This window comes from Phascolarctos cinereus, unplaced genomic scaffold (genome assembly GCF_003287225.1).
Source record: "Phascolarctos cinereus isolate Bilbo 61053 unplaced genomic scaffold, phaCin_HiC Scaffold_5;HRSCAF=322, whole genome shotgun sequence".
In the NCBI taxonomy this organism is placed as follows: Eukaryota; Metazoa; Chordata; class Mammalia; order Diprotodontia; family Phascolarctidae; genus Phascolarctos; species Phascolarctos cinereus.
Window position 1 is genome coordinate 114,078,625 of NW_027555958.1, and position 21,719 is coordinate 114,100,343.

At 34.6% G+C, this 21,719-nt stretch overlaps 1 long non-coding RNA gene across 1 annotated transcript; it reads right to left on the reverse strand.

The window, feature by feature from the left end:
- Positions 1 to 396: 396 nt before the first annotated feature.
- On the reverse strand, positions 397 to 13,607 carry LOC144457906 (uncharacterized). The gene is made up of 3 exons (XR_013487507.1): positions 13,469 to 13,607; positions 3,434 to 3,505; positions 397 to 1,701 (listed from the first exon to the last, which is right to left on the reverse strand). It is a non-coding gene; the product is annotated as an uncharacterized LOC144457906 (long non-coding RNA).
- Between the last annotated feature and the right edge of the window lie 8,112 nt (positions 13,608 to 21,719).

Genomic DNA, 21,719 nt, shown 5'->3' on the forward strand with positions numbered 1-21,719 from the left:
GAAAGGAGGAAACTATTAAAATAGAAGGACAAATCAATGATATGTGAAATAAAAAACCAATTGAATTGATAAATAAAACAAAGAGATCTCTTTAAAAGATCAATAAAATTGATAAAAAAATTAACATATTTAATCAATAAGAAGAATGGGAAAACTCAAATTTTCAGGTTCAGCATGAAAAAAGTGAGGTGTTGATAAATGGTCACATAGTGATAATAACGCATATTATATCAGAAGTCTTGAATACTCTTTAACAATTAAAACAATGAAAATTAATGAATAAAAGTAAAAATATTAAGATGACACAAAGTTGAACTATCACAAAGAAGAAATAAGTAATTTAACATAAAAATTACTGTAAGGCCCTCTTAAAAAAATTATAGGAGAAAAGAAAACCTTCAAAGATGGGGAATTTTCTGTTCTAATACAATTAAAACACAATTTGGATCAGAAAGAAAACAGAAAGCACCTATTACATTAATATAACAAATACCAGAATAGTTATTTCAAGGAACGTAACTGAAATTCTAGCTGCTCTGCAAAACTGGAAAGTAGCCAGGAGAGATAAAATCCATAATTATTGCCTCTAGCACTTCATAGTAGCACATGGATTACTAGCAAAGCACTTTACCAGCTTCCTCTCAAATACAAACCTGACCTCATCTTTCTTAATAGAAGACACTATATATCTAATACCAAAAGATGAGAATACCAGGAAACATTCTAAATACAGTACAATTATATGTTTATCTACTTTATAAAAAGTATTCATAGTTCATATCACAAAAATGGAAATAAGAACACAAAATATTGGTTGAGGAGCCAGAAGGGGAATATAAAAATATCCCAGGGGTATAGAGACAAATTAATTATTAGTTTGGTGATTATTAAACAAACACAGTTACAAATTTATCATATTTATTTACTATAATAAGACACTTCTATAGGTGTGATTTATGTATGTGCTGCTTATTCATGTACCACAATATACTCAAGTATTTTGGTGAGAAGGCTAGAAAATTTGAATATACATAGAAAATGATTATCTATTTAAGATACCAACGACAAAATAATGTCAAAGGGGAAAGAAAATCTGATCTAATACCTGGCATGTTTCAAAATACCGAAACCTAGTGAAAGAAATCAACACTATATAGGAACAAGATGAAATATAACTCATCTACACCATCCTGTTTCCTTGTGTAGTATATGCTTATATTTAGTATACAGAAGATGAATTTATATCCCAATAACTCTATTTGATGACAAAAAGCAGTCATTTCATCCACATCTGCAATAATCTGAAAAATATTAAATACAATAGAATAGTCAGATAGTGGCTGTCAGGATTGTTTCTCTCTGAAGTCCACTAGAAAAAAATAAATAAAAACAAAAACTCAAGATGAGAATGAGATAATAATCACAACTCTTACTCTCTATTACACATAGCTGTGTTCCAACAAAGCTGAGATCAAGAGGGGAATGGATATGTATAAAAAATATAAAGTGTACACACTGAAGAAATAAATGCAAAGAGGGTAAATGCAAAGAGATAATCTAAGTAAACAGTATATTTAAAGGCTGTCACATACAGACATCAGAATCAAGCAGGTGCAACAAAACATTTAAAGAAATGATACTTTCTTGAATAAGCTGTTTTCTATGTAGAGAATGAGTCAAATATCGTTCTGACCCCCAACTCTGAAAAAGAGAAAATACAGCAAACAACTTATCTTTTTAATTAGCAATAATATAAAGCTATTTCATAAATTGTCTACAAAAATAATAAAGCAGTAAATTCATTTTTCACTCATTATAATTAAATAAGACTTAAAGTAGGAGTGCAAAGATGGTTTGATATTAGAAAAAATTAATAAAATTAATAATATCAATATGTCAAAAAATCCCTTGGTCATGCATAAAATATAATCTTCATCTATGCTAATTGTGTATATGAAAAGGTGGGGATACAAAAATATTTCCTTAAAATGATCATATTTTACCATATGTATATGTGTGTATTAATATGTAATATATATTACATGTTCAAAGTAGCTTTGATTTGCCTGGTTTGTGTCAACTCCTATTTCTCCTCCAGTGTAATAATGAGAGTGGATAGCCCTTGTTCTTAAGGGAATGTCTTTAATATTTATTGTTGGTGATGCTTATCGTTATTGAGTTGTTTCAGTCCTGTTTAGCTCTTCAAGACTGCATTTTGGGTATTCTTTGCAAAGGTATTGGAGTAGTTTGACATTTTCTTCTTAGTATTTCTATATTTTTCCTTTATTTTTTTCTATGTTATATATAATACTAGATCTTTTTTATAAAATACACATAAATAGGGATATATAGACATGAACACATAAATAAAAGGAAAAATATTTCCTTAAAATTATAATACAATATCATATCCACCAACATATATATTATTATATGCCTTATTACACTGGAGGAGAGACAGGAGGTGACATAACCCTGGCAAAATCAAACCACTAAAACTATTTCCACTACCACCTCCCCTCAGATTTCATAAGAGATAGTTTAGTATTTTAAACCCAAGAGCTCTGAGAACAGTAGTGCCCCTCACCCCACCCCCACCAGCTATAATTGCTTCCAACCTTGATCCCATAGTCATCATTGAGGGTAACAACCTCTGTGGAGCAGTGACCCACCTTCTCTGTGCCCCTCAAAATACAAATAAACACTTCAATAACACCAACATCTGCTGATGAACAACTGCTACTCCAATTGGCAGGTAAGCCCAAGAACCCTGGTGTGGTAGCATCTCCAGTCTACCAAGACACACACCACAAAACTGTCATTCCAGAAAGTAAACCCCATGGAGATCTGGCCTTCTAACTGCTTGTGAGCATTGCAAACACAACTCCTAAAGACCCCAAAAAGAAAGTTCTCATCACCAAGGTCTTTGGAATTGCCAAATGGTTCAACAACAGAAATAGACAAGAATAGACCAGGAAAATGGCATTAAAAAAAGACACATTCCCATGTGCTTTGCCAATGTACCCTGAGGACCATAGGGTATTCCAATTTGACGTGCAGCTCAAACTCTTTATGTATTGTCTTCTCCATTCCTGAGAAAGAGGACTGTATTGTTTCCTTTCTTTCTTTCCTTTTTTCTTTCTTTCTTTCTTTCTTTCTTTCTTTCTTTCTTTCTTTCTTTCTTTCTCTTTCTTTCTTTCTTTCTTTCTCTTTCTTTCTTTCTATATCTAGATATAGATGTAGATGTATATTTAATTTCAAGCACTTTATACAGTGCTTTCTTCAATAATGCTTTATAAATGTTTTTAATTAATTCGTATAGATTTGGAAATGCTATATATAGCATTTTTATTTCTCTTTCTGTAATTCCCTCCCTCCTTGTTTCTGCCTCCTGGTTTTTCTGGCTTCTTTCAAGCCTCAGCTAAAATCTTACCTTATGGATTGGGGGTGAAACAAGGATGTCCATTATCACCATTGTTTTTCAATATTGTACTGGAAGCCTTAGCTTTAGCAATAAGAGAAGAAAAAGAAATTGAAGGCATTAGAATAGGCAAAGAAGAAACAAAGCTATCACTCTTTGCAGATGACATGATGATATACTTAGCGAATCCTAGAGAATCAAGTAAAAAACTACTTGAAATAATAAACAACGTTAGCAAAGTTGCAGGCTATAAAATAAACCCGCATAAACCATCAGCATTTCTATATATTACCAACAAAGCCCAAGAGCAAGAGATAGAAAGAGAAATCCCATTTAAACTTACTGTAGACTTTATAAAATATTTAGGAGTTGACCTCCTGAAACAAACCCAGGAACTCTATGAACACAATTACAAAACACTTTTCACACAAATAAAATCAGATCTAAATACTTGGAAAAGCATCAGTTGCTCATGGGTAGGCCGAGCAAATATAACAAAAATGACAATCCTACCTAAGCTAATTTACTTATTCAGTGCCATACCAATCAAACTAAAAAAATTATTTTATAGAGGTAGAAAAAATAATAAGAAGATTCATTTGGAAAAACAAAAGGTCCAGAATATCAAAGGAACTAATGAAAACAAATGCAGGGGAAGGTGGCCCGGCAATTCCAGATCTTAAATTGTATTATAAAGCAGCAATCATCAAAACTGCTTGGTACTGGCTAATAAATAGGGAGGTGGACCAGTGGAATAAGTTAAATATGCAAGAGTCGGTAGCCAATGGCTATAATAATCTATTATTTGATAAACCCAAAGACTGCAGCTTCTGGGATAAGAACCCACTCTTTGAAAAAAAACTGCTGGGAAAACTGGAAAAGAGTATGGCAGAAACTAGGCATAGACCCAAATCTCACACCATATACCAAAATAAAGTCAAAATGGGTTCATGACTTAGATATAAAGGATGATACCATAAATAAACTGGGAGAACGAGGAATAGTTTACCTATCAGATCTATGGAGAACAGAAGAATTCATGACCAAACAGGAGGTAGAGAACATTATGAAAAGCAAAATGGATCATTTTGATTACATTAAATTGAAAACTTTTTTCACAAACAAAGCCAAAGCAACTAAGATTAGAAGGAAGGTAGAAAATTGGGAAAGAATTTTTACAACCAGTCTCTCTGATAAAGGCCTCATATCTAAAATATATAGAGAATTAAGACAAATTTATAAGAACACAAGCCATTCCCCAACTGGTAAATGGTCAAAGGATATGAACAGACAGTTCTCAGATGAAGAAATTAAAGCCATCTATAGTCATACAAAAAATGCTCTAAATCATTATTGATTAGAGAAATGAAAATCAAAACAACTCTGAGGTACCGCATCACACCTGTCAGATTGGCCAACATGACGAAACAGGAAAGTGATAAATGTTGGAGAAGATGTGGGAAAATTGGAACACTAATGCATTGTTGGTGGAGATGTGAAATGATCCAACCATTCTGGAGAGCAATTGGGAACTGTGCCCAAAGGGCTATAAAAATGTGCCTACCCTTTGACCCAGCAATAGCACTTCTAAGGCTACATCCCAAAGAAATCATAGAAATGGGAAAAGAACCCACATGTATAAAAATATTTATAGCAGCCCTTTTTGTGGTGGCAAAGAATTGGAAATCGAAAGGTTGCCCATCATTGGGGAATGGCTGAACAAGTTGTGGTATATTAATGTCATGGGATACTATTGTGGCATAAGAAATGATGAGCAGGCAGAATTCAGAAAAACCTGGAAATTCTTAAATAAACTGATGCTAAGTGAAGTGAGCAGAATGAGGAAAACATTGTATACAGTAACACCAACACTGTGAGATAACAAACTTTGAGAGATTTAGCTCTTCTCAGCAATACAATGATCTAAGAAAATCCCAAAAGAATAATGAGGGAAAGTGCTATCCACATCCAGAGAATGAACTATGAAGCCTGAATTCTGATCAAAGTATACTATTTTATCTCCCCCCCTTTTTTTTTCTTTCTCAGGCTTCTTTTACCAATGGCTGTGGGCCCTGGTAGTTTACCTGCTTCTTCACTGATATTGCTCTGGGGCTCATGGAGGACTCTTGTGTTTGATGCTGTGCTAAGGGGTTGGTGTGGGGTGGCTGCTTACCTGATGCTGAACTGGGGTATTAATGGTGGTATGTGGCACTAGCTGAGCCCCAGTGGGGGTTTCTGAATTTCCCCTGGACTACACTGAAGCATGTAAAGGTTCTCTGAGTTACACTCTACTGTTTCCCCTGGCTAAACTAAGGTACCTGCAGGTCCTGGTGTTGACATTTGCCTACTTCACCACACTAGGGCTCAGGTTTTCTCACTGGTTTGCTGAGGCTGGGATAGCTACTGGCTTGCTGGGACACTTCCTGTCCTTGAATGGACTCTTCTTTGACCTGAGTGAGATGGACATTTCTTGCTAATCATCTGTCTCCCATGCTAAAAGACTACTCCATCCTGTGTGCCCACTGTTCCAGAATTTATTCTGGGGTGATATTTTATTGTCATATGGAGGTGAAAATGGGAGAGCTACAGTGATTTACTGCTTACTCTGCCATTTTGGTTCCCAGAAGTCCCACAAAAGCCTTTACAGTCTGGCTTCAGGCTACTTTTCCAGGTTGACTCCACACCTCAATTCCTTCTTACATTGGAAGTAACTTTTGACTCTGAGACCTCAAATTCTAAATAACTGGCTTCTTCCAGAACTTCCAATTTAAGAAGGAGTTCCATGATCACTTTGTCCTTATTTCTCAGGCATATCTCCACAGGACTTTCTCTCCCATGCTCCTGCAATGGGTACCTTCTGCTTCCCCCTCACTTTTCAGTTCCTTCTTATGTGTTATCTTTCCCATTAGAATATAATATCCTTTTGGGTGGTGCATATGTCTATTCTTTGCCCTTAGTGAAATGCTCAGCACATAGTAAGTACTCAAAAAATGTTTGACTGACTGACCCATTACCTTACCTCATATACTCTGTGTTCTACTCTAATTGAACTACTTGCTATTTCTCATATTTGCTATTCCATTTCCTTTCTCTGAGTTTTTAAAATCATTCTCATATTTGAAATTAAACATTCATGCTCTACCCTGATCATTAGTAGTTTCTTTCTCAAATAGTCACCTACCTGTCCCCTAACCCCACATGTATGCATTTTTCTCCATTTTCACCAAATCATTAATACATTACATTATATAATATCTAAGATTATATAATATGTGTTATATATCTATAACTATCTCACTCTATCTATCTATATCTGCTCACATGCTGTGTCTTCTCACCTCCCCATGCACTTAGTAGATTGTAAACTCATTGAAGGCAGGTATTGTTTGTTTGTTTTTTTGCATTTTTACCCCAAAGAGCAAGTACAATGTCTTTTACATAGTAATCACGGAATAAATTGACATCTTCTCTTGCATGACAGCCCTTCATATAATTGAATGAAGCATTAATTTTCTCTCCAAAGTAAGAATCCATAATTCATTTAATTGTTACTTGAGTGAAAGAAATGGGTTAAGACTACTTATCATTCTTAGTTGCTTTCTAGTCTGTCAAGGCCATTTTGAAAATATTCACAGTATTGGATTGGCTAGGTAGTGCTTAAAATATGCATTATTATTCCATTCTCATATGGACAGATTAACTAGAAGACTGAGAAACTTGCTTGAAGTCAAGGGGAAATAGAAGCAGTATAAGAATACATATCAAATGTCCTCACATTCATGCCTTATAACAGGTCTATGCACTTCAAAGAACACCATTGCTATCTACAAAACTTACATTCTAGGGAAGATGAAGCAAACATATATATATATATATATAATTTTAATATCTCAAATGATTAATAATGCTTTACATTTTTCCACCTTTTTGTTTACCGTTTCTTACTGACAAGTACAAGGTAGATGAAGAGTTTTAAGTAAGACAGGGGGTGCAGGGGATAGAGTGCCATGCCTGGAATCAGGAGGACCTGAGTTCAAATTTGGCCTCAGACACTTACTAGCTGTGTGACTCTGTGTAAGTCACTTAACTGTTTGCTTCAGTTTCCTCATCTGTAAAATGAACTGGAGAAGGAAATGGCAAACCACTCCAGTATCTTTTCCAAGAAAACCCTGAATGGGATCATAAAAAGTCAGATATGACTGAAAAATGACTCAACAATAACAACAACAACAAGATAGGATGGCAAAAGAATAAAAAAAAAGTTAAGGAATCAGGAATCTTCAGTTCACTTTCATGACATCAGGTACTTTTACAACTAGTCAGGTCAATAAATATTTATTAAACACTTTGTGTCAGGCACCGTGTTGAACATTGGTACTAGAATTACAAACAATGAGAAAGACAGTACCCAGTCTCAAGGAGATGACATAATAGGGGAAGAAAATGTATTCAAGGAAGCTGAAAGGTTGGGGAGGTAGATGTCATGGTAGAGAGAAATGTAAAGAAACCAAAGGAAAAACAGAGATGAACCTGGAACCCAGTAACCAAGACTGTCATGGGATCTTTCTTTAACTTGAGGTTCTGGGAGAATTGGTCAACTGGAAGAAGAGGCCACAGGAGGAAAAAGATCTTTCAGAGTGAGAAAGATGCTGAGGCATGGTGAAAAAAGATTTATTCTGGAGTATAACCTGGGATGGTTTTGTTTTATTTTGCTTTTTTCCTAGGTTTTCAAAACTCCCTCCCTTTACAAGGGCAGAAAATAAAGGCCTCAGGAATTATCTCTTGTGCTTCCTGATAATGAGGACAGAATGGTACACTTCTGCTCCTTCTCGTATAGTAGAGTGAGAAACGTCCTTAAGGGTCATCAAGTCTAATCCTTTCATTTAATAAATGAGAAAACTGAATCCAAGAAAGTGACTTACTCAAGCCCACAAAGGGGATAGTGAGTGGCATTAGCAGAGGAATTTTAATCTAGTGACTCCAAGTTTAGCACTTTTTCATCTGTACCAAATATATCCCTGATGGCTTCACCTAGCACATCTCCTTAAATATTATGGCTTTGCCTCTACTAAGTGTTGTATTATACTAAATCCCTTCCTCAGCTTTGTCTGCTATCACTAATTAGGGTGAGGTCAAGGATCTTATTCATCTCTCTTGGTGGCTAAAGCAGCCAAGTGAACTTTTGTGGCAGAATACTACCACTGGGTGATAAATCCATATTCCAGAAAAAAGACAAGATTTGTTTATCCTTTAAGAAACCTGCAAAAGCTGAGTGCTACAAGGACCCTTTTCTTCTGTGTTTTCTATTTTCTATTTTCTTTCTTTTTTTTGTGAGGCAATTGGGGTTAAGTGACTTGCCCAGGGTCACACAGCTAGAAAATGTTAGGTGTCTGAGGCCAGATTTGAACTCAGGTCTTCCTGAATCTAGGGCCAGTGCTCTATCCACTGTGACACCTACTGCCCCGATGTTTTCCATTTTCTACTGCTTCCCCATAAACCTTGATAAGCCTTTTATTTACTGAGATTCCTCAACCCTTCCTTCCAGTCATCTCACATTCTTCATCTTTTTTTCTTACTCAGGTGATGAACAGTCAACATGCAGAAGGCAGTCTTATATTCAGAGTTCTTTATAGAGTTTTCTACTTATCACCATTCTTGATGATTGATTCCAAGAACAATAAGGAGACCTTTGGATCTTGCCCACTGACTTACAATTTTAATACCCCCTCACTCAGTCCTGCTGTATCTTTTAGACCCTTCCATATCAGCTTCACTAACAGTTTTGGTAATAGTCCCTTCTGGTCAGCCATGTTCTGTGGCCACCTATTAGCTGGTATAATTTTGTGAAAGAATGAAGGGGAAAAAAAAAAGAGTGGATGGAGAAGAAAGAAACCTATCCATACCGAGTGCTACCCACAGGGCTGAAAGGTCAGTGGCTGAGTCAGTAAGGGATACTGTAGGACAGAAAGAAAGCAACAAGTGACAGACAGGTCAAACCACTACTACCACCTTGACTTTCATCTACCCTCAAACCCTCAATAACAGATCCTATTACTATGGAGCCAGGAACCTTGGGAATAGAAATGTAAGCAGTCTGGTGGCTGTAGCTATTATCCTAGGAAGCAACCCAATAGACATGGTACCTATAGATGCTATTGATACTTGAGATCCAGAAGAAAAAGTTCTTGCCAAAAGAAAAAGTCCTTCATACTATCACATAGTTCAATGATAGAAACTGTTATTTCATTATTGAAAGTGACATGAAAGAAGAAGTGTTAGTATCTGGTTTGCTACTCTTCCCTAAAGACCATGGGACCTTTCCATCTCACTTATAGCTAAAAAAATAAAAATCCCATTTGTTGTCTCCCTAATGGAATGGAATGTGAGCTCTTTGAGAGCAAGGGCTACCTTCCTTTTTTTTTTGGGGGGGAGCCCTACTGAATAGCAAAGGGCTTTGCATATAGCAAGAGCTTAACAAATGCTTTTCTCTTTCGTTCATTTATTCATTCATTCATCATGAAAAATTCCTTCAGCTAAAGTATCCATAGCCAGTGGCTATAAAAAGCAGTAAGCATTTTGACACCAACTAGGCCTAAATTTTATTGTCCTTGCCAAAGCACTTAGTGCAGTGTTCTGCTCAAAGTAACCGCTTTCTCTCTGATTTTATTATATAATAATTATTTTGGAGTTTCAACATTCTCCTTGGTTCACATTAAGCTTTTTAGAACAAGGGTCATTTCATTATGACTACACTTAGGGGAAACAATTTCTTAATAACAAATATATTTTTGGTCACTCCATCCATCTCTGAATCTATAGGGCAGAAGAGACCTAATCTTTGCCTCTTGTCCAGTATTTGAAGCCAGCAGAGGTAATTTGTCTAAGACAATAAGAAAACTTTGATGATTAGCTAGTTCACTTGTGGGATATATAACAATGTGCTTATGAATGCTAGCTACTTTTTTTATCCCCATTTTACCACTTGTTAAAAAGTCCAAAGAAAATAAAAGGAATAACTCCTCTCAGTCTAGAGAGGTGAAGAGTGATCTGAGAACTTGCAGGTGAAAACTATCACAGTAGGCAATGAAATGTTGTTAGCTATAATAAATGGTTTGTAAAAAAGATAATGTTCTTTTATTTTAATTTTAAAGATGAATGTTTGCTCTATATCCTTTATTCAGACCTCTCCAGACCTGAGAGAAGGGCAGATGGATTGGCCTTCTATTTTTCTAACTTTTATCAACGATTTGGTAAAAGACTTGGATCTATCAAATTTACAAATGAAATGAGATTGGGAGGGAGCCCTAAGATACTAGCTGATAGAATCAACATCCAAGATGACATTTAATTGTGGTAAAAGTCATGTCTTAACACATTGTTGAATAGTGGATAAAGAGCTGGCCTCAAGGGCAACAAGTCCTGTGTTCATGTTCACTCCTTACACATCTTGGCTTTGTGAACCTTGGCAAGTCATTAAATCTCTCAGTTCCTCAGGCAACACTTTGAGAGGATTAAATTCCAGGGGTGCTGACCTGCATTGATAAAGGGAATTTCCTTATCTGGGAGTTCTCTGTTGCAATCAAATCACAGTTCCAGTCCCTATGTCCTATATTTAGAAGCAAAATGAATCAACTACACAATTACAGGATCAGGGAGATATAGGACATAGGACCAGAGATTTGCATTGGAATGAACTTTAGATAACATCTAGTCCACCACTCTGATTTTACAAGTAGAGAAACAAGCCTACCATGCTTCAAGTGACTTATTCATGATCACTTAGGTAATAAGTAATGTAGTTTGAATATTTAATCCTAATGCTCTAATGCCAAATCCACTATTTTTGCTATTGTATCACACCGAAAATATTTCTTGTGGAAAAAAAAATTAGTTTTATTAGATTCATGTTTAAAATGAGTCTGCCAAGAAATCTGGTTGCAAAGAAAGACTATTGTCTTTTGATTTCATATGTCTTTAACAGAGTATAATGCCCAGAACTAATCAATCACTACTTAATTGATAAATGCTTATTATATGGTAGACATTTTATTAAGTGCTAGGGATACAGAAACAAAAGTGAGAGTCCCTGCCCTCAAGGAGCTCAGAATGTAATGTGTATATGTATAATATACCCACAGTATGTACAAAGTGAATAAAAAGTAGTCTTGTGAAGGAATAAGGGACATGATGGTAAATGTTTAAGAACTAGATCACAACAAAAACAATAAAAAGTACAACATATTTTTAAGTTTAATCTGAATTATTCTTTTTCTCCATTATTTCTTAATTCTAGGTATTTAACAAAATAATTAATTGAGCCCTGATTAGTAACATTTCTTCATCTCTGAGGTAAAAATTCTTTCACGGAAAATGTAACAGTTGGCTCTCTTGACCGGATTCAAATTGACTCCTGCATACCCTTGGAGAGAGTGCACTAATAGGTCAGTGATAGAGGGGATGGGGAAGGGTCAAGGAGACTGGGAAAGGCTTTATTTTGAAGATAGAATGAGCTGAATCTTGAAGGAAATGAGGGACTACAAGATTTGAAGGTGACAAGGGAGTATATTTTAGTATGGGAGGGCCAGTATAAAAGCTATTGAAATGGAATATGGGTGAGATGCAGGTAGGCTAATATGGCAGTAGAGTTCAAAGAAGGTAGTAAGGTCTAAGAAAAAAGGAAACATAGCAAAGGTTTTTAATCTGAAGGAATTTACAGAAGAGTTTATAATCCTGCTGCACTTTGCCTTAGCAAACTACATCTAGAATTTGGTGTTCACATTCAGGAAATGTGTTTTGGAAGGGCATTGACAAAATGGAGCATATTGAGAATGTGGCAACCAGGATGGTAAGGGGACTGAAAACTATGCCATAAGAAGACTTATTGAAACAACTAGGGATGTTTAACCTTAAGAAAGGAAAACTTAGGGGCAATATATGATAGCAGGGAAAGAAGGGAGGAGTATAAGAACTTATTGTGTGTATTTGAAGGCCTGTCACATTGAAAAGAAATTGGGCTTTATTTAATGTCAGGAAGCAGAACTAGGAGAATGTGTTGTAGTTGTAGAGAAGCAAATTTGCTTTCAATACAAGGTAAAACTTCCTAAAACCAGAGCTTTCATAGGAATCTGCAGGAGGCAGAGTTCTCTTGGTGATTAGAAATCTTTAAGAAAGATGAGGATAGGAGGTATTTGTCAGAGATGTTGTACAAGTGATTCATGCTTTCAGTGGGAGTTAGTTTAAATAAACTATGCAATCTTTTCCAAATCAAATATGGCATATTGTTTAAGTAAAAATAGATATATTTTAATTAATGTCAACAATAATCAATCCAAACCAAAACCTGAGTAGAATTTTTTTAATGAGAGATTTTTTTTTTGATCCTCCTTGTTCACCCTAAATTTCCCACCTGCCTTGTAAGCTAAGAGAGATCTACTTTGATGCCAAACAAGGCACCAGGCCTATGCTTCAGATTGAACATTAACTAGCAAGGAACCTTGTTGTTCTCACTTTGAGAAAAATTTTACATGTGAAAAAAAGACTTGTACTTAGTGCAGTTTGCCTCAGAGACTTGGAGCAACAGGCACACTAAAAATAAATCAAATACATTAATAATTAAGTTGAGGTTTATGTCTTAGATTTTATGCTAGTAATTCGGATACTGCAAAAATCTTGAGCTGTTGTATTTGGCTAGATATAGCACATGGATATTTAACTGAAGACATAAATGCTTTCTTTCCACTATAATTTAAGGACTCACAACAACAACAACAACAACAACAATATACTGAAGGTTCTGAATGCTATGTGATTGGCATAAGAAAGTATTCTTAGGAACTAAGTTGTCTCTCTTACTTCAAAGGGAGTAATTCACTTAAATTCCTGTTGGATGAGTACCAAATGCAGTGTTGCCTTTATATGCAGAAACCTTCCTTCATGAATCAGAAGAATGATAGTGAAATATTTTTTGTAATAGACAATATTTTTGTTATTTACATGTATACATTATTGACATTTAAAAATCATTAAACCAATTTTCAGAAAACTTACCCAGATGAGGCAGTGTGGCATAATGAATAAACTGCTGTACTTGAAAATCAAGAAGATCTGGGATCAAATTCAAGCACTGAGATGTATTAGCTGTATGGCCATGGAAAAGGTGGTTAACCTTTCTGAACCCCATTTTCCTCATCTGCAAAATGGGAGAAAAATAGTGCCCTTAATATTCACCTTTCAGCATGTTGATATGAAGGTCAATCACATAATTTACATAAAATACTTTGTGAGATTTAAAGGGTTACATAAATGTCAGTTACAATGATAATGTATATTCGTGAAATAAAGCAAAAAAGATTGATAAATAGTAAATTATGAAAGATATGCTGTATATTTGATTTATATATGATACCTTAAAATATTTAATAATCTTAATACTAATTATACAAATTATAAATAAAATTCTAAATCAAATTAAAATTATTTTGAGATTATCCATTATTTGGTATTATCCTTTTGGTTATTCACTTATATCAGAACAAGTAATTGAGGAAGAGCTTTGTGTAAATTGATTTTAATTATTATAGGAAACGTGATATTAAGGCAGATTTGAACAGAATTGGCTTAGCATTTTCAGTAATGTTAACTGCTTAGAGTGAATTGTGAGCACGGGCAATGGAAACAGTACAGATAATTCTCTGAATGACTTACAGATCAGCAATACTAAAGACTTTCTGCATTGTCTTTTAATATATGTTCCTTTTTTTAAAGCAAGGGAAGTCAAATGCTTACTAAAAAGTGATTATCTTGAAACCTTGTTAGTATGTTTTGCAAGGAAGCAAAAGTAAAACAAATGTGTTAATCAGGAAATTGTGCTAATGATAACAACAAGAAGAAAGAATGGGATATGCAGGGAAACATGATAATTGGGAACGTGACTCACTATAATGTTAAAATTGAGAATTTAATCATATCAAAGTTATTAAAGTCAAAAGTTATGGTTCTTATAGCGACATAACACTAGTTATATTACCCACATGTACTATTTTCTCTTCCTATTTGTTTTAGTTTGCCTCTGGCCTTTAGCCATTAATGCTGTATGAATTAAAATGATTATTGTCCTATTTTTGCAAAGATTGCCTTTCTGCTTCTTCATTTAAAAAAAAAATGAGACTATAGAAATTTTGTATATGCAGATTGGCCTTCAGTAACCTCACATTCAGGAAGTACTCAGTGAAACAGAATGAATTTTCACAAGCTTTTCTTTCACTGTAGAAATCCAAGGAATCATCATCTGTAATAAATAAAAGGGGTTCCCTTTTATCCATTATATCAAACATTAGTGACAGACATAACCAACTAAACTTACTTCTAAGTTTCTGGCTCAGATGGAGTTTGGGATATTGACATATAGAGGTAGGCACTGGGTAACCTTACATATTAAAGGAATCCGATCCTTCAGCCTTTCCAGAGGTAACCAGGGAAGATTGACAGAAGGAAGAGAAAAATAGAAAAAAATAAAAGAAAATGAAAAGACAATGCTAGCAAAAGTAAATGGAGGTTCTATTTCTTCTTTGTCAATCTCTTATATTCCCTACATATCATCTTCTTCATACTATCTAGTGTCACTCAAAGTAAAGATGATGATGATGATGTAGATAATGATATCTACCTTTTATAGATGATGAATCTAAGACTAAGAGTGATAAAGCAACTTTCCCAGGGACCCCCAACTGAGTACTTGAGTAAGTTTTGAGCTCAAGTTTTCTTCATTCTCTGTTCAGCACCCTATTACATCACCTATCTAGAAGACATCTTAGAAGTTATCTATTCTAAATCACTCATTTTATAAATTAGGAAACTGAGGCTCATAGACCTTAAATGCCTTGAGTAAGGCTACATAAGTAGAAATAGAGAAAGTATTTGAACCCATATTCTGACTCCTAATCCAGTGCTCTTTTCAACTTTATCACCCTACTTCTCACCATTCCAAAAATAATTCTTTAATATGGTTAAATTGAATAACTGGTAAATTTTGGGCAAAAAGTGTATTTTACTCAGGTAGCTATTTCTTTTAATTACATCATTGTTTTGGTAAAAAAAATCACTTAGTGTACATGGAAAGAAAACAAGTGGAAAAGTGAAAAATTTAATCAAAATCTTGTGTATATGTGTGTCTGCATGGCAATTCAATCCAGTTTAAGTTCAATCCAGTCTTGCCAACCACCACCACCACAGTTACTACTAAATCAATAAAATTTGCCTAAGGGTTTCATTTTTGAAAACAAGCATAGTCTCCATCATATCTGCCTCAGATAAGGAAGCAAACTGTATTTATGATGTATTAATAGTATACACACATATGTATATAATACAAGGATGGTAAATTAAAGATGAGATATTATCTCAAGAAGTTCAAGATTTAGTAAGAAAGCTTGGAGAGATAAACATATAAATTACCAATATATTTATATAATAATAATTAGTCATCAAACATTTATTTGCCTCTTAATATACCAGGAATAGTTGTAATTACCAAAAATAAAACTTCCAGCATTTGTCAGTGCTAAATAATTACCAATAATAATGACCAAATGATAACTTCAAAAGAAACAGAATATAACCTTATATGTAATCTTGTATAACCTTAGAGATGACCTAGTTCAACCTGCTTTCTAATGGACAACACCTTCTCCATTCTTCCACACAAGTAGTCACCTAGCATTAGTCTCAAGTAGCAGTAGGCTCAAATAGTATTTAGTAAGCAGCTATTGTGTGCTGTACACTGTGCTAAACCATAGTAATAAAAAAGGGCACAAAATATGGTTTATTTTTGCTTGTTTGTCTTATTTCTGCAATTCTAGGGTAAGAGAATAAAGAGTTCCTCTTCCACATGACAGTCATTCCTGTATTTGAAGACATCTATAAAATCATCTTCTTTCCTCCATACTGCTATCCAGAGCTTTTAATTTACCCCCATCTCCCTTTTTTGAAAATTAAGATGACAAATTTTCATTTCATCAGTATTGGAAAAAAAAATACTTTTTCAAAGCATTATATGACCTTGTATTAGCACCTAAACAGGAAGAACCAATATCAGTATCTATGATTTTCAACTGTGGAGACGTTTCTTGTTTACTTAAAAAAATAAAGACAATATTATCTAAATGCAAATATTTCAAACTCTTGAGTCACTTTGTGCTGTCCACAGCCCTCAGAAATATTAGCTGCTCAGTTCTCTGTTGAGATGCTGTGTCATAGGAATATAAAGTATTTGTAATCAGAAACAAAGATTTAGATAGTAGTAACAATGTACAATGATTTGTGACTTTTCTTTTTTAAGGTGGGCAGTTTGTGATTGAGAGAAGTAGCAGGCAGATCAAACTGTTCAGAAAAAAAATATAAAGGGACCAGGATTCTAGTGCCAACTATACCATTGATTCTGGATGCACTCTGAAACTTGTTCCAGAAGATGTCTGAATTTTTAATCAGACAAAAAATGTTCATAATCGTTAATCCTATTCTCTGCCTGCTCCCACTCCTGTTCACTGAGAGGTAGAATTTGCAATATCTGTAAGTTTGATATTTGAAGACTGATGTAAGAAAGATTTGATACATAGGAAATGTAGAGGTAATCTTTAATATTATTGCACTCCTGTACCTATTCATGATGGGGTTCAAGCAGTTTTATAAAATCCTGAAAAAATGAAGTAAGGATTATGCATGTGGATTATAAGAGAAAAAATGAGAAAAGAAATGATATTCAAGGAGAACAAGGATGAGACTTTTGTTTCTATAATTTCTCCAATAGCGCTTTTGATCCCCTCTGAATTCTAATGCAAAAAAGCCCTTTCTTGCTTAGTTTCAATTATTTAACTATTTCTTTAAAAATATCAGGTATAAATATGTTCTGGGTTTAATTAGAAAACATATGTGTATATACATATATTCACATAGATATCTCTTATCAAGCAAGGGTTTCAGACAATTTTTACAATATCCAATTGCTCCTTCTCTGAGTCTCTTTGCCTGATAATCAATATCTGCATAGAGAATTAGTACAAGATTGCTGGCTTTTAACCAGATACCAAAGCAGATCAATAAATCATGAACTTTCCTTCACTTCCTTTTCCAACTTTAACAAAACAATTATTCCAACAACTAAGCCTGCAAACAATATTGCTATGTTGCTATTTCTAAGGTCAGAATGGACTGAAATTGAGCCAGGTTCAAGAACTCACTTTTTTTTTTTGGCAGTAGTAAACAGAGAAAAGATTTTAAAGGAAATATGGGCACTCTCAATAAGAGCTAATCTTTTGAAAAATATTGGTGAGCTATATAAAGCACAACATATTTTTAATGTTTCCTTTTTTTAATTTGGTAAATAATATTTTTTTCCAATTTACATGTAAAGATAGTTTTCAACATTCGTTTTTGTAAGATTTTGACTTCCATATTCTCCCCTCACCAAAACAGCAAGGAAGCTGATATAAGTTATACATGTGCAATCATGTTAAGCATATGTCCACATTAGTCATATTGTGAAAGAAGAATCAGAACAAAAGGGGAAAACAACAAAAAAAGCAAAAAACAAAAACCCAAAGACAAAAGTGAAAATAGTATACTCTGATTTGCATTCAGACTTCATAGTTCTTTCTCTGGATGTGAATAACATTTTCCATCATGAGACTTTGTGAATTGTCTTGGATCATTGTATTGCTGAGAAGAGTTAAGTCAATCACAGCTGATCATAATACAATTTTGCGGTTACTGTATACAATGTTCTTCTGGTTCTGCTCATTTCACTCAGCTGAATCAGTTCACATAAGTCTTTCCAGGTTTTTTTCAGAAATCCATAAGGCACAATTTTTTTTTAATTTTTAAAAAATAGTTTATTTTGAATTATCAATAATCACTTCCATAAGCTTTTGCGTTTAAAATTTTTCTCCTCCTCCCTCCCCAACTCTCTCCCCTAGGTGGCATGCAATCTGATATAGGCTATACATATACATTCCTATTAAACATATTTCCATATTACTGATGTTGTAAGGAAGAATTAGAACCAACAGGAGGAAACACCAGAAAGAGGAAACAAAACACAACACACAAAAAAATTAGCAAATAGTAATTTTTTTGATCTGCATTCAAACTCCATAGTTCTTTCTTCTTTGTGGATAGCACTTTCCATCATGAGGCCTTTGGAGACGTCTTAGATCCTTGTATTGCTGAGAAGAGTTGTGTCTATCAATATTACTGATCACACAACATGGCTATTACTGTGTACAACATTCTCCTGGTTCTGCTCGCTTCACTCAGCATCAGATCATAAAAGCCTTTCCAGGTTTTTCTGAAGTCAGCCTGTTCATCATTTCTTATACCACAATAGTATGCCATTACATTCTTATACCACAACTTGTTCAGCTGTTCCTCAATTGATGGGCACCCTTTCAATTTCCAATTCTTTGCCACCACAAAAAGGGCTTCTATAAATATTTTTGTACATGAGTCGTTTTCCCATTTGTATGATCTCTCTGCATAAAACCCTAGAAGTGCTATTGCTAGGTCAAAGGGGATGCAAGTTTTTATAGCCTTTTGGGCTTAGTCCCAAATTGCTCTCCAAAATGGTTGGATCATTTCACAACTCCACCAAAAATGAATTAGTGTTCCAATTTTGCCACATCTTCTCTAACATTTATCATTTTCCTGTTTTGTCATGTTGGCCACTGTGATATGGCACCTCAGAGTTGTTTTCATTTGCATTTCTCTAATTAATAGTGATTTAGAGCATTTTTTCATATGACTATAGATGGCCTTAATTTCTTCATCTGAGAACTGTCTGTTCATATCCTTTGACCATTTACCAGTTGGGGAATGACTTGTATTCTTATAAATTTGACTTAATTCTCTGTATATTTTAGAAATGAGGCCCTTATCAGAGACACTGATTGTAAAAATTCTTTCCCAATTTTCTATTTTCTTTCTAATCTTGGTTGCATTAGCTTTGTGCAAAAAACTTCAATTTAATGTAATCAAAGTTATCCATTTTACTTTTCATGATGTGTTGTATCTCCTGTTTGGCCATAAATTCTTCTGCTGTCCATAAATCTGATAGGTAAACTATTCCTTGCTTACAGTATCAGCCTTTAAATCTAAATCATGAACCCATTCTGACTTTATTTTGTTACAGAGTGTGAAATGTTGATCTATGCCTAGTTTCTGCCATACTCTTTTCCAGTTTTCCCAGCAGTTTTTGTCAAAGAGTGAGTTCTTATCCCAGAAGTTGGGATCTTTCGGTTAATCAACTAATAGATTATTATAGTAATTGACTACTGTGTCTTGCATACTTAATCTATTCCACTGATCCACCACTTTATTCCTGAGCCAGTACCAAGCAGTTTTGATGATAGCTGCTTTATAATACAATTTAAGTTCTGTAATGGCTAGGCCACCTTCCCCTGCATTTCTTTCATTAGTTGACATTTTGTTCTTCCAAATGAATCTTGTTATTATTTTTACTAACTCTATAAAATAATGTTTTGGTTGTTTGATTTGTATGTCACTGAATACGTAAAGTAACTTAGGTAGAATTTTCATTTTTATTATGTTAGCTTGGCCTACTCATGAGCAATTGATGTTTTTCCAGTTATATAGATCTGACTGTATTTGTGTGAAAAGTTTTGTAATTGTGTTCATATAGTTCTTGGGTTTGTTTCGGTAGGTAGATTCCTAAATATTTTATAATGTCTACAGTAACTTCATTTTTTTTTATAAATTTATTCATTTTTAGTTTTCAACATTTACTTCACAAGATTTTGAGTTCCAAATTTTCACCCCATCTCGCCCCTCCCTGCACCCCAAAATGGCATGCGTTCTGAATATCCTTTCCCCTAGTCTGTCCTCTCTTTTATCTCTAACCCCCTTCTCTTATCCCCTTCCCCTTATGTTTTCCTCTGGGGCAGGATAGATTTACATACCTCATTTCCTATATTTCTTATTTCCCAGTTGCATGTGAAAACAATTTTTAACACATGTTTTTAAAACTTCAGGTTCCAAATTTTCTCCCTTCCTCCCTCCCCACCCACCCTCATTGAAAAGGTAAGCAACTCAATGTAGGTTAAACATGTGCAGTTTTGCAAAACCCTGCCATAGTAGACATGTTGTGAAATACTAACTCTATTTCCCTTAATCCTTTCTGGCCCCACATTTATTCTAGTCTTTCTTTTGACCCTGTCCCTCCTCAGAATTATTTGCTTCTGATTACCCCCTTTCCCAATATGCCCTCCTCTCTATCATCCCCCTGCTCTCTTATCCCCCCCCATTTTTCTATAGGGTAAGACAGATTTCCATACCCCATTGAGTGTATATGTTATTCTTTCCTTAAGCCAAATCCTATTAGAATAAGACTCACAAATTCCCTCTCACTTTCCCCCATTTCCAGTCCACTGTAAGAGCCTTTTCTTTTCTGTTTATTTTTGGGATAATTTAGTCTATTCTACCTCTCCTTTTCCCCTTCTCCTCTCATCCCATAATTTTATTCTCCAGATATGACACCTTCATCTTCAACTCACCCTGTGCCCTCTATATATCTACCTATGTATCTATCTATGCATACATATAACTTTTTCCCTCCAACTACCCTAATACTAACAAAGGTCTCATGAGCTATAAATATCATCTTTTCATGCAGGAATGTAAACAGTTCAACTTTAATAGGTCTCTTATGATTTCTCTTTCCTGTTTACCACTTCATGTTCCACTTAACTCTTGTATTTGAAAGTCAAATTTTCTATTCATCTCAGGTCTTTTCATCAAAAATGCTTGAAAGTCCTCTATTTCACTGAATAACCATTTTTTCCCCTGAAGGATTATATTCAGTTTTGCTGGGTAGGTGATTCTTGGTTGTAATCCTATCTCCTTTGCCCTCTGGAATATTATGTTCCATGCCCTGTGGTCCTTTAACGTAGAGGCTGCTAAATCTTGTGTTATCCTGATTGTGTTTCCACAATACTTGAATTGTTTGCTTCTGGCAGCTTGTAATATTTTCTCCTTCACCTGGGAACTCTGGAATTTGGCTATAATATTCCTAGGAGTTTTCCTTTGGGGATCTCTTTCAGGAGGAGATTGGTGGATTCTTTTGATTTTTATTTTGCCCTCTGGTTCTAAAATATCAGGACACTTTTACTTGATAATTTCTTGAAAGATGATGTCTAGGCTCTTATTTTTTTTTCATGGCTTTCAGATAGTCCAATAATTTTAAAATTCTCTCTCCTGGACCTATTTTCCAGGTCAGTTGTTTTTCCAATGA